A 17,195-nucleotide genomic window follows, 5' to 3' on the forward strand; every position below is an offset into this window, starting at 1 on the left:
AAGTGCTAAGCGGGGCCTAGGCGGTAGACCCCCCTTGGGGCCTAGGTAACAAAAACAAATACTCTCTTTTTTTAGATTTATTAAAAATAATGCAAAAAATAAGAAATAGGAAAAAAAATAATGACAAATATGCAATTTCCAAGGTAACATCAACTAATTAGCAAACTTGCAAATCAATAATCAATTAAAACCCATAACTCAACAAGTCAACCAAACATTAGCAATTTAAAATCCATCAAAGTAACAATTAAGAAAAATATGTAAATAGAGTATCTTAAATTTAGTTTTCATAGATATAAACTAAATTAACAAAAATGCTCTAATTTGAAGTCAATAGTGTTCTCATCCCTCCAATTGACCGGGACATTGTCACCACCACCACCATTGTCATCATCTCCCTCCTCCACTTGAAAGTGAGTCCTAGATTTCAATTTTGAGAAGTCTTAGAAGTATAAAATACTAAAAGGATTTTTTTATAAAGGCCTAAAAGTTTTGGTGAATATTTTAGACATTCCTATGTTTTAAAAATTCTAATAAGACATCCTAGGCCATCTTTTTGAAAAGACTACAGAAAAAAGAGTTTTTTTTTTTTAACCTACTTTAAGCGTTGGGCGCCTAGGGAGTAGATCACTTCCTTTGACCTATCTAGAGAAATTAAGAATTGAAAGAAATTTACATTTAGTCCCATTCACTCCCCCCCACCCTTTAGGACTAGACAAGGTACAAAGTCTGCAATTTCACACCCCAATTACTCAAATTATCTATCACTTCCAAACTAAAAATTAACACACGCCCTTTAAAATGGGAACTAGCATTTCCACGTCAAAATTATCTTCATACTACTTGCACAACATATATATATAAAAAAAAAAAAAAAAAAAAACACAAACTGCCAATATCAACGATAACCTGTCAAAAAGAATAAGTTAACATCAATGACGGTCTTCTACTTCGACCTTTGGATCTTGATCTCATGCTCTTCGCTCTTTCGATATCTCTACATAAAATAGAACAAAATATCCAAACCTAATGTTCTTTCATAAAGTGAGAAAATGACATTCTTACCCAATCAATGTTTGGCTTTTAAAATTTAGTTGAGGTGTAATAAGTAAAAGTTGGGGTGCCAATAGAAGTTCTCAAAAAGAATAAAGCACGAAGAGGGGCTACATGGGATAGTGAAATCCTAATATAATACTGGTTGCTAGAAACATTCCTAGTTAACAAATTGTAAGTTTCTGAAGAAACTTGCACTTAACAAAAGACACGGCCATGATAGAGTTAAATGATGAAAAAGGGTCCATGACGGATAAGGCATAGATCACGACATTGAGCTTGGGTTTTTAAAAGATGAACCTCTTCTTAACCTCATTTTTCAACCAAAAATGTCCTCAAAGGACCAGATTCTTACTCAGACCCATCTGATCGCATTAAGGGAGTTCCCTTCCACAACTTAAGGACCAAATTCCACTTTAGTTGAATTGTCAATTACGTTAGATCACCGGCATGCCATCAAAGGAACGATCAAACACATCTCAATTCACCCTTAGAAATTGCCAACAAAGCCTTTTTCTCTCTCCTTTGCACTTCCTCTTCTCTATCATCCTCTTCTTTTTCTCTTGTTTGTTTTTGTTTTGTTGGGGACATAATGGATCAATGAATCAAATTAGGTTGGGGCACAACCCAAGACTCGAGAAGCAACTCAAGTTGAGGTGGCACAAACTAGGATTCGGGACTCAGGCTCTTTTATAAATCCAAAATTACTCGTATCCACCCTAACTACCTCAACCCACACTTTTTTACTTCCTCTCACTTTTGTGTAAACTTCAACTTGCACATTCCTTCTTCTTGGGGCTCTAATCGTCTTTTGTCACACATGACCAAACCATCTCAACCAACTTTCCCTTTGTTTATCACCTATTGGGGCTACTTCTACATTTTCACATAAGCTTTCATTTTTGTTGTATCTTTCTTAGTTTTTCCACGATTCCTACTTAAGCACAAAATAGTACTTAATAACTGGTATTCAAAATGTATCAAACAGCAAGCCCAAAATTCTTTCTTCAACCTTGGGGCATCAGCGCTACAATAGTTTCGGGGGATGCCAAGAGGCCACCAAATCCAGCAAGATGAGTCCACAAACATTGTCTTTCTGTCATAGATAAGGTTGCCGGCAACCAAAACGATACCAAATAATGGTGAGAAACGTGATTTTATGTGCTCAAATACCCTTCAAAACCATCATAAATAAGGACTGAAGATGGTTTCATACTTTCATTAAAACTCCTCGATTTTAACCAAAGCTAAGGGTGTTTGTTACTTTCAAACAAACAAAGGAAATACAAGAAAACTAGTTACCTCTTAGCGGATCCGGACGGTCAGATTGCTTTACAAGATCATAACCCTAAACAAATAGCAAAATGACATGCTAATTCCCAGACGCTTTGCATCCTTTCATAATACTCTCATGCCATTGGGGTATGCATTCGGGTACAGAAATGAAAGACCCTTGCACCACCCTATATCACAAGACTTCCATTACCTAACCAATATACAATGGAGAGATGGACAATGATAGAAAGAATAGTTATACACACTCAAAGCATGTAGAAAGTATGAAATTTCCTCAAATAGGAGACCATGTTTGGATAAACAGGAGAGATTTGGTAAGCACTAAGAACTTTAGCCAAGTGGGGATAGATATAACACTCATCCATTTGCAGTCATAAACTCACTAAATAAGCATCAATGTGCATCTGATACAAGACCACGTTTTCTTTGCCATTAGCCAACACACCTTCCTAAACAATAGCAAATGAGAATGGGAAATCACAATCTACATTCAGCAAGGCAGATTAAAAGGACCTGAGGCACTGCCACAAAGTTGAATACCTCAAAATAAACCATGACAGGAAATAAAAGAAGATTAGAAAGCATACAATCAGCACAAGCTTGAATAGAACAACACACTCAAACATTCATGAAATAGTATCCCATTCTTTAAAGAAAAGCATACCACAAAATTAAAATAAAATAGAAATAAGAGCGAAAAAAAAGTATCTTTAATCTTGGAAGAGAAAAATGAAGAACATACCAGATGCATACTTGCAAAGAGAATATATGGAAAGAAATTGAATTCGAAACATGTTTCATCTACAAAAAGAATAACTTGAATTTACAATTTTTAAAGCCACTAATCATCTGGTAGATACTTCAAAGTACAAATACAGGACAAAGAAGGATGCTCAAACTCTGCATGTTTTGGTTTACCTGCTACTACAACTAGAAATAGACCAAAACTTGATTACCCAAACTAGGCATTTTTGTAGAACTTTCATTCATACTCAAACTGCACCTCTACATTCATATATTTCCTCATAAGCCGAACCATGGATGAGGTAAAACTGGCCAACATATGGCATTCTTCATGGGTTTTGGCCTCAGAAACAACCCCATGAATGACCAACTTTTTAAGATTAACACACCTTTCAAGAAGTACCGCAACCCAATGCGAAAACAGATAATCGATAACAGTCCATCCAAGTTCCAAAACCACAACAGTTTCCAACTGTGCTGACCCTTGCAAGCTATACAGAAGTAAACCATCTCTTAAATCATAACTTAAGGAAAGATGGCTTAACCAAGGAAAGCAAAACGCAATTGTTTCCGAATCAACAATCTCATCATCATCATCATCAAATACCACACACCAAAGCCGAAGCCTCCTCAATTTTGATGACCTTGAAATCATATGGTAGAACTTCGGCCACATGATCGTGAAGTTGCTAACATCAACAACCTCAAGATTCTCCGTATTCTCGCCAATATCAAGATGGATGACGCTAACATCATCGATCTTAAGATGCCTCAAGGTACCTTTGCCAACAAGTTCAAAAAGCTCAAGTGTGCAATCCTTTAAGTGTAAATTATCAAGAACGTCTGCCTCCAACATAAACTTGTCCAAGCTGATTGTTTCAACATAAAAGTTCTTTAGAGTGGGACTACATAGTTCAATTGTTCCCTGAGGGTCCGACATGGCAATGTCGGGATTCACAAGGGCCAATGACTCGATTTTTGGGCACGCAGTGAGGAGAAGGCTTAGATCCAATGCAGAGATACTGACACAACTAAGAGAAAGGGATTTCAAGGAAGGAAACTTTTGGTAACTAGGTTCAACTCCCGTGATAGAATTATGGGCCAGCAGCAACAGTTCAAGCTTCTGTCTACCACATTTTTCAAGAATATTGACATTTGGGCTAGTCCGGACATTATACAACAATTGACGCAAGGTTTCCCTAGTGTACATGAGCCACGCAATCACCGGAGCTGCCGAGAACTCGTCAACATCGTCCATGAAAATTGAGAGGCATTGTAAGCCAGTAGTTTGGAATATAGTTTGCGTTATAAGAATCTCCAATCGACTAGTTGTGAGATCACGATAAACAGGCCAATCATTGGAGTTGAATGAAAGAGTGTGGAGGTGATTCCGGCAAGCTTTTCGCCATTTTCGACATGTTGCAGAGGCAATCAACACGTCTCGAGCAGCTCCAAGACGAGATAGTATGTTTCCAATGACTTCGACAGGAAGGTACTCCATATCAGTAGATGATAAACAAATGGAAATTAAGAAATATTAGTCTTCTAGACTCTATCAATTCCATGAAACTTCAACCTCATTTGTAATCCATAAGAATAATAAGTCAATAAATGAAAAATCCACCCTCTGTAATTCTCAAAGGAAATAATACAGCACGAAACTTAAATAAATTCCTGAGCCAAAGCTTCAAATCATCCAAAAATCAAATATACACTTTTTTCTTTCCCAAACAGTGCAGAAGCTTGCCTTGATTCCTGAAAATTAAGCAATACCCACGTCATATATATCAGAAAAAAAAAATAACAATCCTATCGAGTTTTAGGGAGGGGGGATCAATCCATCAACATTGGGGCATTCATCGTATTAAAAATAACAAATCAAATGTTCCACTTTAATCCTTGAAACGTAAAATTTCAAAGAAAATGTTTAAGATTTTAATAGATTTCAGATCCTTTGTAGCCCAATCATGAAGAAATCACATAACCCGACCAAACAAAAATCAAATGCCCATTTGAGACACAAAAAATCGAACATCTGGGTATCAATCTTCATCAAGAAATCTTGTTAAATTAAATTTCACACACTTTGAAACAAATCCAGCGACCCAGTTAAATCAAATCCAACAAAAATCAATACCCATTAAATAAATTTTAAAAATAAAAATAAAAACATAAAATCCAACATCAAGAAATCTTGTTAAAATAAATAAAATTTCATAGAGTATGAAACAAATCGATAGACCTAGTTCAGACAAAGTCAATTGCTTTTCAAAAAGTGAGCAATCTAAACACACCCAGATTAGAAAATTCCAACAAAATGAAATCTGGCATTTGGTTTCTCAACTAGAGACCAATAAGTCGAAGATCTTGTCAGAAATCCAAAACCAATCAATTTCAATGGACAAAATTTAAACTGCAACTATACTGAAAACTAGAAAAACAATAGGTGGGTATTTAATAAACGATGAGTTCGACAATCGATCGATCAAATCCGTACCTCAGAGAGACAAAAGAGATCCACCACCCTTGAAGAAACGATGATGTTGGAAAATTTGTGAGACCGGTTGTTGAAGATTGGGGGATTTGAAAGAGCCAAAACATTCATCAAAGCCCCTGCTTTCACCAGGACGAAGGACATAATAGGAATTTTACGAAGACGACGAAGTTAAAGTCATCAGTTTGCACGAGCGCATTAGTTTGCACGTGCGTGGTCACAAACTTGCATACCAAGTACCAAGAACTTCTTTTGTCACACCAACTTTACCTTATTACACATCAGTGTTTTGGAAATCTTCAATAGTTCAATTGAAATGCCAAAAAATTGAAATTAAATATCGCACCAAAAAAGAGATGAATGGACCTCAAATATTTGGAGAAATCCTAGAAGAAGAATTAAATAAAGAGAAAAAATTTGGATCTATGATTTTTTTTTTATATGAGCACATCACGATGTTTTTGGCAAGATCAAAAATATATTTTTGGGTGAATATACGTAAGGAAAATTTTGACATGCCAAGAAATTCTAAGGGCACTCAAACTTTTAAGGGTACCTCTAAAGATTAGAAAATTATTGTGGGCACTCCATGTTGAGGGACACCTCTATGTTAAGAAGAAGAAAGAAAGAAAGAGATTGATGGAGAAGGATGAGGAGGAGAGAGAGAGAGAGAGAGAGAGATCGGAGAAGAACTTACCAGCGTTGTAACCGACGTGATGGTTGAACTTTCAGATGTGTCAATTTACTAGAGATGATAACAAGATTAAGTTCATAGGGTGCCCTTTAAAAAAAATTAACTTTGGCCCGTCATAGAGGTTGGTGACATATCAATAAATCTTCCTTATATATAAATACCACCACTTATACGGACACCATCAACATAATCTTTCTCAAACACTATCCATCACATAAATTTAATGGGGGATTACCTATGACTCTATGAGACCTATGGTACAATTGACATCTTTTGTGATGAGACTGTGATCGATTGCTATTATCTTTGCCTCTGGGAGATTTCTTAATTTTTGTTTCATCAAAGTAGAGGAGGCAATGGGTCACTTCCGATTTAGCTCCTAAGACACTTAGAACCATAACCATTATGCTTTTTTCGGTTCCAATTCCAAAATAAATGGAATTGGAATCGTCAAAAAAATATGGTTGCCCATGAGTTCTGGGTCTCAACAATCGAATGAGAAAAAAAATTCAAATCAACACATGTAAAAATTATCAACTTTGTAATAATCTGTTATACTAAAGATATAAGTTAATGAATTTTCTTTAAAAATAAAAAATTATCTTCCTTAGATGTAATAAATTTTTAGAAGATAGCTTATTTTAAGCTACAATTCATGGTTTATATGAAAAATTGACAAGCTTTTGTATAACATGCATTAATTTTAAAACAAAAGAATACTCATCTATCATCTATGGTTTAAAGAGAAATGACAAAAAAAAAAAAAAAAAAAATTGATTCCGGGTACCCATTGGATAGAACCTAATAGTTTCAGTTCCTATTGGTTCGATTTTCATTTTAGTCCCGGCTTTAATCAATTCCAATAAAAACGGAACCAAAATTGGGGTTTTTGATTTCAGTTAAATGGGTAACCATTGACACTCCTACATTGAAGGTCCTTGGTAAGTTTAAGAACAGTTTTCATGGGAAGATGGGATGGTTTGGTTGGTCTTGTATAAAGGATTTGATAGAATTTGATGTGAGTTTTTTTTTTTTTTTTTTTAATAGTGGGATCATTGAATTTTAAATTCACACTCACTCACACACACACATACTCTCTCTCTCTCTCTGGCCTTCTTTTTTCTTTCTCATCTTCCTAAGGTCAGTCATCCTCTACTCATTTTTCTTCCCTCTCCAACCGTCTGATAAGGATATATAATCAAGTTGAGCAAGTCAAGAGAGAAAATCAAGGGATTTCCATGTTTGAATATTTCTGTAATTATCAGTAATTATGCCATTTGTTTGTATAGTTACTTAATTTGTTTTTATTTCCTATTTATTTGTGATTAGCTTCCTATTTCTGTGCTCATATAATCTGTATATATGCCACCCACAACAATGAGAACAGAATGCCATAAGTTTTTCAATTTCTCTCTTCTAAAATCTTTTATGGTATCATAGCGAAGGTTTGTTCTTTAATTTTTTTTTTGTTCCCCAACCACGTTCTTCAATCTTCAGCAAGTCTTTCATCACCCTAATTCCAATGGCTAACGAGAATACTCAAATCATCACTACCAATGCCCAGGAACCCACAAAACCACTAACCATGATTACTATCCATAACTCCATTAAACTCACACCCACCAACTATCTTTCTTGGAAAACCCAAATGGAAACCATTCTCATCAGCTATGATCTACAAAAATTCATTGATGGGTCCCACCCTACTCCTTTACCCACCATCACCACCAATAATGTTGTCTCCACTGACCCTGCATACCAAATATGGCTACGTAAAGACAAACTATTATTTGGAGCACTTGTCAACACTCTCTCACCCACTCTAGTTCCTCTCATCACCCAATCTAAAACCTCTTATTAAGCCTGGCAAACACTAGCCAATACCTATGCTCGACCATCTCGTGGCCATATCAAGCAACTCAAAGACCATCTTAAAAACATCACCAAAGGCTCTCAGTCCATTACAAACTACATGCAGTCCATTAAAACCCGGGCTAATGAACTTGCTGCTCTTGGTAGGCCTCTTGACCATGAAGATATGATTAAAAAAGTACTTGAAGGCCTTGATGAAAATTATCAATCCATCATTGATAATGTCAATGGTTGTGATTCCACCATCTCTTTTGATGAACTCCATGAAAAACTCATCAACAAAGATATGTCTCTCCACAACAAGACAAGTCTTTCACCCCTACTGGCATCTGCTCATCCCACCAATGTTCGCTCCCCTCTATGGTCTGCTACCAATCACACTCCTCGACTCTCTAGGTCCACATCCACACCCACTCAAGGTATCACAAGAAGTTTTCCCACCAACACTCAAGACAACCGTCCTCCTGCTAGACCATTCCTTGGTCGCAGCCAATGGTGCAGTACTCAAGGTCATGTAGTCTCACGCTGTCCTCTTTTCAAACAATAGTTTCCATATGTTCAACCACTTCCTCGTCATAGCAATTCATCACAATCTCGACCACCAGCTCCTTGGCAAGCTCAAGCAAATGTTGTAACCACCCTTACCCCAACACCACATGGCTACTTGACAATGAAACCTCACATCATGTCACTACCAACCTACGCAATCTTGCTCTCCACAATCCTTACGATGGCACAGATGAAATTATGATCAGCGATGACTCTAGACTCCCCATATCTCACACTGGTTCTACCTCTCTTCCCACTCCTCACTCATTTACTCTATCTAATGTTTTATGTGTTCCCACCATGAAACGTAGTCTTATTTCTATTTTTCAATTTTGCAAGTCTAACAATACTTTCATTGAGTTCTTACCCTCTTTTTTTCATGTGAAGGATCTTCGCACAGGGGCAATCATTTTGCAGGTTCGGACTAAGGATGGTGTGTATGAATCACCACTCTCTACTACTCAGTCACCTCTAATCGCATTTTCCAGTGTCAAGACAACTTCGTCCGAGAGGCATCATAAGCTAGGTCATCCTTCTTTGTCAATCTTCAAAAATATTATGTCTTCGTTTAATTTAAATGTCTCTCGTCCGCCCAATTTTAATTTTAATTGTAATTCATGTCAATGTAATAAAAGTCATAAATTTCCATTTTCTACATCTACTCTCTCTACCTCTTCGCCTCTTGAAGTTATATTTACCGATATATGGACATCAACGGTCTACTCTATTGATAACTTTAAATATTACGGCATCTTTGTCGATCATTTTACAAAATATATCTGGCTTTATCCCCTCAAATGCAAATTTGACACGCATGATGTCTTTGTGCGCTTTAAGGCCCTAGTAGAAAAATTCTTTAACCGTCCAATCATAACTCTCTACTCTAACAATGGGGGGGAATATCAAGCTCTCTTTTCATTCTTAACAATCAACGGGGTCTCACATCTTACTTCACCTCACACTCGTGAACACAATGGGTATTTGATATGGTCCCAATAATCTCACTTTGGGACCGTAATTTCACCGAGATTACTATCGTATAAATACTAGTTCCCTTAAAATAATAATAAATTTTATTAAATCCCAAATTAATGTGGCTAACAATAGTTTGTTACTAATTTCAGGTAAAAAGGGCACAATCGAAAACCAACAAATGGTGTAACAATTACTGTTACAACATACGAGCAAAAAGGAAACATCCGGCAAAATCTCGAGGATTTTGGGCGCCACGTCACCGCGTCGTGGCTAGACAAGACCGCGCCGCGGTCATTTCGAGGAATTTATCTTCGAGATTTTTACAGAAGCTTCGGTGGTTGTAACTGATTGGGTCATTTGAGTCGAATTATCCGCCAAACCACCCCGATTACCCGAATACGAACATTATAAATTGGGACGTGGATTTTAGAGAAAGGGGTTCTTCTCTTCTTCCATAATTTCTGATTTTTCTTTATTTCTTCTCTGTAATTTTTCCTTTGAGTGAGCTTTTGAGTGTAGTGAGAACATTAAGAGTAAGCCATTGGCTCTATTGTAACTCTTTTGAGAGATTATCAAGAAAGGAATCAAGTTGCATTTCTATTTTATATTTTCTTTCCATCTATCTTCTTGCTTTTAGTATTGTTGCAATATAAATCTTGCAATGAGTGGCTAGAATCTCCTTAGAGAGTTCAATAATGCCAGAGCAAGTCCATCCATTTAATGTAGTTTCAAATTCATTATTCTTGCTTATCTTGTTAAACATTCTGTAAATTCTTCTTTGATTAGATCCCTTAGCTTATATTTCTGATTCAACTTTGATAACCATTACTTAGATAAGTTCAAGAATGGCTATGCTCTGTGAAGAATCGGAATATAGATTAAGCAATCTCAATCAGATTAGGATTTACATGAATAACTTTTAGTTACTTTCGTTGATTAAACGGCTCCACTTTCCGATCCATGAGCAATGACTTGCTACATGGATTGAGTTAGATTCAGAATTAATCTGCGTTGTGGATGGTTTGCAAAGGCTATATTGAACTCTCTAATCTCTCTCTCTCTTAGATTTTCAATCTTTCTTTTCAGTTTTAATTTCACTTACAAATTAGTTGCTACTCTCATCTCTGTTTTTAAACAAATCAATTTTGTTTTTAAAGAATCTGTTTTAAAACTCTGTTTTGGTTTCTAACCGAATGAATCTTTGAATCTTCATTGTCCCTGTGGAACGAATTCGACTTACCCAAAGTCCATTTCTTAATCTCTATCTTTGCATTTATTTAGCAAGATTTACAATCGATCAAAATGGCGCCACTGCCGGGGACAGCGAGTTGATTCATTTTTCAATTCGAAAAGTATCCGAAACAGTTTCCGAAACAGAACCGAACGTGTTTTGCTTGAAACAGAAGCCAAACGAACAGAAAAAAAAATTGAAAAAATTTCATTACAATCCTCAGGATATCAGAAACCATTTTCAATTTGAAAAATCGATTTTCATCAAAATTTTACCGCGCCGCGGTTGCCCTTAGGTGCTCTGCGGTGACGTGGCAATAATTTTTGCTGATTTTTGTTGAACAAGTTTCTGACATCATGGACATTATAATGGACATACTGATTTTTTCTGTAGCATTCTGATTGGAATAATTTTTGTTATTTTCAGGTGACGGACTCGACGGAAGTCGACGAAAATTGACGGAAGGCGACACGTGGAATTTTTATCCACTGAATTGATTCTATCACCAAGAAGATCAGAAACTTTGAATGTTCTCTGCATTTTATTGTTATTTTTATTTTTATTTTTTCTTTTAGAAAATAACTTGTATTAGGAACTTGAACTTGTATTAATTTTTAATTTCATCCGAGAGGGCTCGGATTGTAATAGAATTAGGGACGGACGATAGTGGGACGAAACTATCTCAGCCCCTCGGGTTCGTACACCAAGTTTGGTGTTGGTGGCCCGAGTCGACTCAACTCGATCATCCCCCGTCTAGAACGGGAGGTAAATTTCGAAACACTCACGCATCACTCGCTAGTGAGTTTCTGTATTGCTTTTGAGTGACTAATCTATACACATTGGATTGCACATAGTAACAAGGGCACCCTTACGAGGATGGCACCATAAAATAAGAATCGGAGTTCATTACCGATATCTTGCCCATCTAGGAAAATCAAATTCACAGCAAATTAATTAATTAAAATTTGATTAGACTAGACTCTAGGTTCCATCGAGCTCATTAAGCAAAGCTAATCAAAAGTTGCACCAATTGCACTTCTTGATCGTGAACAGTGCCTAGCGCAATCTTGCCCTGTAGTTCTACGTGAATTCAGGGGATAGACTACGTCTATTCAAGATGAGAGGTGATCTAAGAGTGCCCTTGCTCAGTATTGTGCGCCACCTCTCCTCTGGAGATTAAACTAGCTGTTCCGATTTCAGAGATTTGGGTTGGAGACTTTGATTAATCCTTTGAACCAGTTATGAGCTGTCTAGTAATAGGCACCCAGTCTTCACGTGTGAATTTCTCCCTCCTATTGTGTGCAATTTGATAGTGTATGTTAAGTAGGAGATCGCAGAAAAATCCAATTGTATTTGATCCGGAGATCACAAGGTCTCACCCTCTACCTAAGGTTAGAAGAGAAAGCAACACCGTTCTCACTCCACCAGTCCTAGAAATGGATCCACATCCACTTCCACCTCATCACATCCATGAGGATCAACGAACGCTCAATGAGTTGTTCGCACCTATTACTGCCAACCCTCCATCATGTATAATTTTACCTGCCGCTAACGTGGCACAATTTGAAATTCGGACAGCCACCATCAATATGCTGCCCAAATTCCACGGTTTCGAAAGCGAACAACCGTACAATCACCTCAATAAATTCTTGACCTTATGCCAAACATTCAAAAATGGTCACCTCGACGATGAGAATGTCAAGCTTAGGTTATTCCCTCTTTCCCTCGAAGACCATGCTGCGGTTTGGTTAAATTCCTTGTCCTCCAACTCTATCACTACATGGGATGAGTTGTCGAGAAAATTCATGGCCAAATTCTTCCCTATGGCGAAGACGGAACAATTCAAAAATGCCATTCGGAACTTCAAAGGAAGACCGGATGAAGAATTCTCCCAGACTTGGGAAAGGTTCAATGACCTTCTTGTTAAGTGTCCGCACCATGGGATAGACAAAGCTCAATTGGTAAAAAAAATTTATCGAGGTCTCCCAACAGCCTAGCGTATTCTTCTCGAGTCTATGCATCAGGGTAAATTCATGAATCAAACTCCTAATCAAGCTTATGAATTCTTAGTCGAATTGGCTGAGAATGCTCGAAATTGGAGCACAAACATAGGGGATTTTGATAGAGGAGATTTAGGAGTTAAGAAGTCGGGCATGTATGAGGTTAAGTCTGATCCTGAACTCAAGAATGTCATGAATAGCCTTATGAGTAGCTTACAAAGTCTCAATAAGAAGTTCGACGCTTTTAGTGTCAAATCCAATTTTCACAAAGCCACTCCAATTCTACAAGTCGCCACAGAGACATTTTCATCATGTCAGCTGTGTGAGAATTTTAATCATTCTACGGAGAATTGTCCCACCTTGACTCTCTCGCAGTCAGAGCAAGCCAATGTTGTTGGAAATTACAGCACATATAGGAAACCCACTCCTAACTCCTATAGTCAGACGTACCATCCCGATAATAGGTTTCACCCCAATTTTACCTATCGACAAAGTGAACCTATCCAATCAGGAGGTCCTCCAGGGTTTCAGAAAAATTTCAATCGTCAAACTCATGCCAGTGCGAATCTATCTTTGGTTCCGCAACCATCCTATTCTTCACCTCAGAATTCTGATCAACGGGCGATCGTTGTCGACCCTATGACCAATTACTCTCCTCCGGTTGCTGAACCAAACTCAGCATTAGAATCAATGATGGCTGAGATATTAAAGCAACAACAGCAACTTATACATCAACAAATCCAAACTACCTAGAACCTGTCTCAGACCAACCAGGTCACTGCACAAGCAATCAAAAATTTAGAGGTTCAGATGGGTCAGTTAGCTTCATCCATAGGAGAGAAAAACAAAGGCCAGTTTCCTAGTCAAACTGTGCCAAATCCAGCAGGAACTGTTCTAAGAGGACAGTATGAAATCAATAGTCAGGCAGGTCCCTCTAATTCTGTTCAAGCCGTCCACACCTTACGATCTGGCAAATTGGTGGACAATAAAGTAGAAATGCCTGAGGAGGTTCTATCCAAAGAAACAGCCTCTAGTGCACCTTCCACAGAAAAAGAAGACCAGTCTAAGGAAACACCTCCTCCTCTCGAAAGTCGAGTGATCATTCCCAAAGTTCCGTTCCCTCATAGACTTCTAGACAACAAAAAGGAAAAACAATTGGAAGGAATTCTAGAAGTGTTCAAAAACGTTCAAATAAATATTCCCTTCCTTGATGCAATTCGTCAAATTCCCTCATATGCCAAGTTTCTCAAAGATCTCACCACAGTGAAACGAAAAACTCCTGTGCCAAGAGAGGCTGTGATGACAGCCCAGTCTTCCTGTCTGATTCAGCAGACAATTGTTCCTAAATTCAAGGACCCAGGCTGTCCTACAATTTCTGTGCGTATTGGAGATACGATGATTGAGAAATGTCTATTAGATCTTGGGGCTAGTGTGAATCTTCTTCCTTTCTCAGTCTACCAGCAATTAGGTTTAAGTGAACTTAAACCTACGGATATCACTCTGAGTCTAGCAGATAGATCGGTGAAGATTCCCAAGGGAATAGTAGAGGATGTGATTATCAAAGTGAAGGATTTCTACTTTCCTGCCGACTTCGTAGTTCTTGACACTGAACCTGTCATTAACCCGAATTCTCATGTTCCAGTCATCTTAGGAAGACCTTTCTTAGCCACTTCCGATGCAGTCATCAAGTGTCACAATGGTATCATGACCCTATCATTTGGGGACATGAAGGTCAAAATGAATGTCTTCCAAAATAAGTTTCAATCTACTGACATGAATGATTTGGAAGAAGTCAACATGATCGACATCCTGGTCAGTAGTACGTTTGAGGAAGCGGAGAACAAGGATCCGCTAGAAGAGTATTTTGACCAATTCGGCCTTGAGTTCGATATTGAGAAATCCATCAGGGAGGTGAACTCTCTTCTTGAATCTGTCCCTATGATGGATTGGCAGCCAAAAATTCAGAGTCTGTCCTCTCTCTCGTCATCTCCAATAGTGGAAGAAATTCCAAAGCTCGAGTTAAAGCAATTGCCTGATACGTTGAAATACGCATTTTTGGGTAATGCTGAAACCTTCCCTGTCATTATCTCCCCTACTCTAGAAAAATCACAAGAAAATTGGTTACTTGACGTTCTGCGCGAAAATCGAGAAGTTATTAGGTGGACCATACCTGATATCAAAGGCATCAGTCCTTCTGTGGTCATGCATCAAATTCATCTTGAGGAAAATTTCAAACCATCGAGAGAACCACAGAGGCGGCTCAATCCGGTGTTACAAGAGGTCGTCCGAAAAGAAGTCATCAAACTTTTAGATGCGGGTATTATATACCCTATCTCGGATAGTAAATGGGTTAGTCCAGTTCAGGTTGTCCCTAAAAAGTCGGGTGTCACAGTTGTGACAAATCAGGATAATGAACTCATACCTACTCGAGTCCAAATCGAATGGTGAGTTTGTATAGATTACCGAAAACTGAATACGATGACACGTAAGGATCACTTCCCTCTTCCATTCATCGATCAGATGCTTGAACGTTTAGCCGGTCATGCCTATTATTGTTTTCTTGATGGATATTTGGGATACAACCAAATCCCAATAGCCCCAAAAGACCAAGAAAAGACAACGTTTACCTGTCCATTTGGGACCTTCGCCTATCGATGTATGCCCTTTGGGCTATGTAATGCTCCCGCCACCTTTCAAAGGTGCATGTTGAGTATATTTTCTTATATGGTCGAAGACTTTCTTGAAGTTTTCATGGATGATTTTTCTGTATTCGGGTCGAGTTTTGATGACTGTTTGGATCATTTGAAGTTAGTTTTGAAAAGATGTCGAGAGAAACACCTCGTGCTAAATTGGGAGAAGTGTCACTTCATGGTTACCTCTGGGATAGTTCTAGGGCATATTATTTCCCACAAAGGAATTGAGGTAGATAAAGCCAAGGTCGATCTTATAGCAAATTTGCCTCCACCTAGAACTGTGAAAGAAGTTCGTTCGTTCCTAGGGCACGCAGGGTTTTATAGAAGGTTCATCAAAGACTTCGGAAAAATTTCAAAACCCCTGTGTGATTTGTTAGCCAAAGACATTTCTTTCGAGTTTTCTACAGCTTGTTTATCCACCTTTGAGAAGCTAAAAATTGAGTTGACCTCAGCATCTATTATCCAACCACCCAATTGGGATCTCCCATTTGAGGTGATGTGTGATGCATCCGATTACGCTATAAGTGTTGTATTGGGGCAACGAGTTGACAAACTCCCCCATGTCATCCAGTATGCCAGCAAGACGCTTAATGATGCCCAGCTCAATTATTCCACCACGAAAAAGGAACTACTAGCAGTAGTTTTTGCCTTAGATAAATTCCATTCCTATCTTATAGGGTCCAAAGTAGTCATTTTCACTGATCACGCAGCGCTGAAATACCTTCTTACCAAGAAGGATGCAAAAGCGAGGTTGATACGATGGATCCTTTTTCTTCAAGAGTTTGATCTCGAAATTCGAGACAAAAAGGGATGCGAGAATGTGGTTGCAGACCACCTATCTAGGCTAGTAGTTGAAACTCTTTCTGACTCTCTCCCAATTTTCGAAAATTTTCCTGACGAGCAAATCATGGCAATTTCTATTTCTGACACACCTTGGTATGCTGACATTGTCAACTACCTGGTGACTGGTCAAACTCCCACCTCTTGGAGTAACCAAAATCGCCTGCGCTTCCTCGCCCAAGCCAAATGGTTCTTCTGGGATGATCCGTATTTATTTAAATACTTCTCAGACCAGATAATTCGTCGGTGTGTTGATGAGAGAGAACAAAGTGGTATTCTCAGTTCTACAAATCACGCTACAGTGTGGTTTTTATTGGCCCACAATCTTTCGTGACGCTCATCTATTTGCTAAATCTTGTGATAGATGTCAACGTCTAGGAAAAATCAGTCGAAGAAATGAGATGCCCCAACAACCAATTTTGATCATCGAAATCTTCGATGTTTGGGGTATTGACTTCATGGGTCCCTTCCCCATTTCACACGGATTCCAATACATTTTAGTCGCAGTCGACTACGTGTCAAAATGGGTTGAAGCCACAGCTTGTCGAACGAATGATCATAAGGTTGTTGTTCAATTTCTAAAAAATACTGTGTTTGCCCGATTCGGTACCCCTCGTGCTATCATTAGTGATGGAGGGAAACATTTCTGTAATCGAATTTTTGAAAGTTTGATGCGTAAATATTCAATCACTCATATGGTAGCTACTCCGTATCACCCACAAACCAGTGGGCAGGTCGAAATTTCTAATCGTGA

The 17,195-nt window shown here is 38.1% G+C and overlaps 1 pseudogene across 1 annotated transcript; it reads right to left on the reverse strand.

Annotated features, from left to right (window-relative positions):
- Window positions 1-3,116: 3,116 nt before the first annotated feature.
- On the reverse strand, window positions 3,117-5,850 carry LOC147400058 (F-box/LRR-repeat protein At1g67190 pseudogene; annotated as a pseudogene). The gene is made up of 2 exons (XR_015179172.1): window positions 5,591-5,850; window positions 3,117-4,848 (listed from the first exon to the last, which is right to left on the reverse strand). The product of XR_015179172.1 is annotated as an F-box/LRR-repeat protein At1g67190 pseudogene (transcript).
- Between the last annotated feature and the right edge of the window lie 11,345 nt (window positions 5,851-17,195).

The sequence above is a fragment of the Akebia trifoliata genome, chromosome 6, assembly GCF_017979445.1.
Source record: "Akebia trifoliata isolate Shusen 1 chromosome 6, ASM1797944v1, whole genome shotgun sequence".
NCBI classification, from domain to species: Eukaryota; Viridiplantae; Streptophyta; class Magnoliopsida; order Ranunculales; family Lardizabalaceae; genus Akebia; species Akebia trifoliata.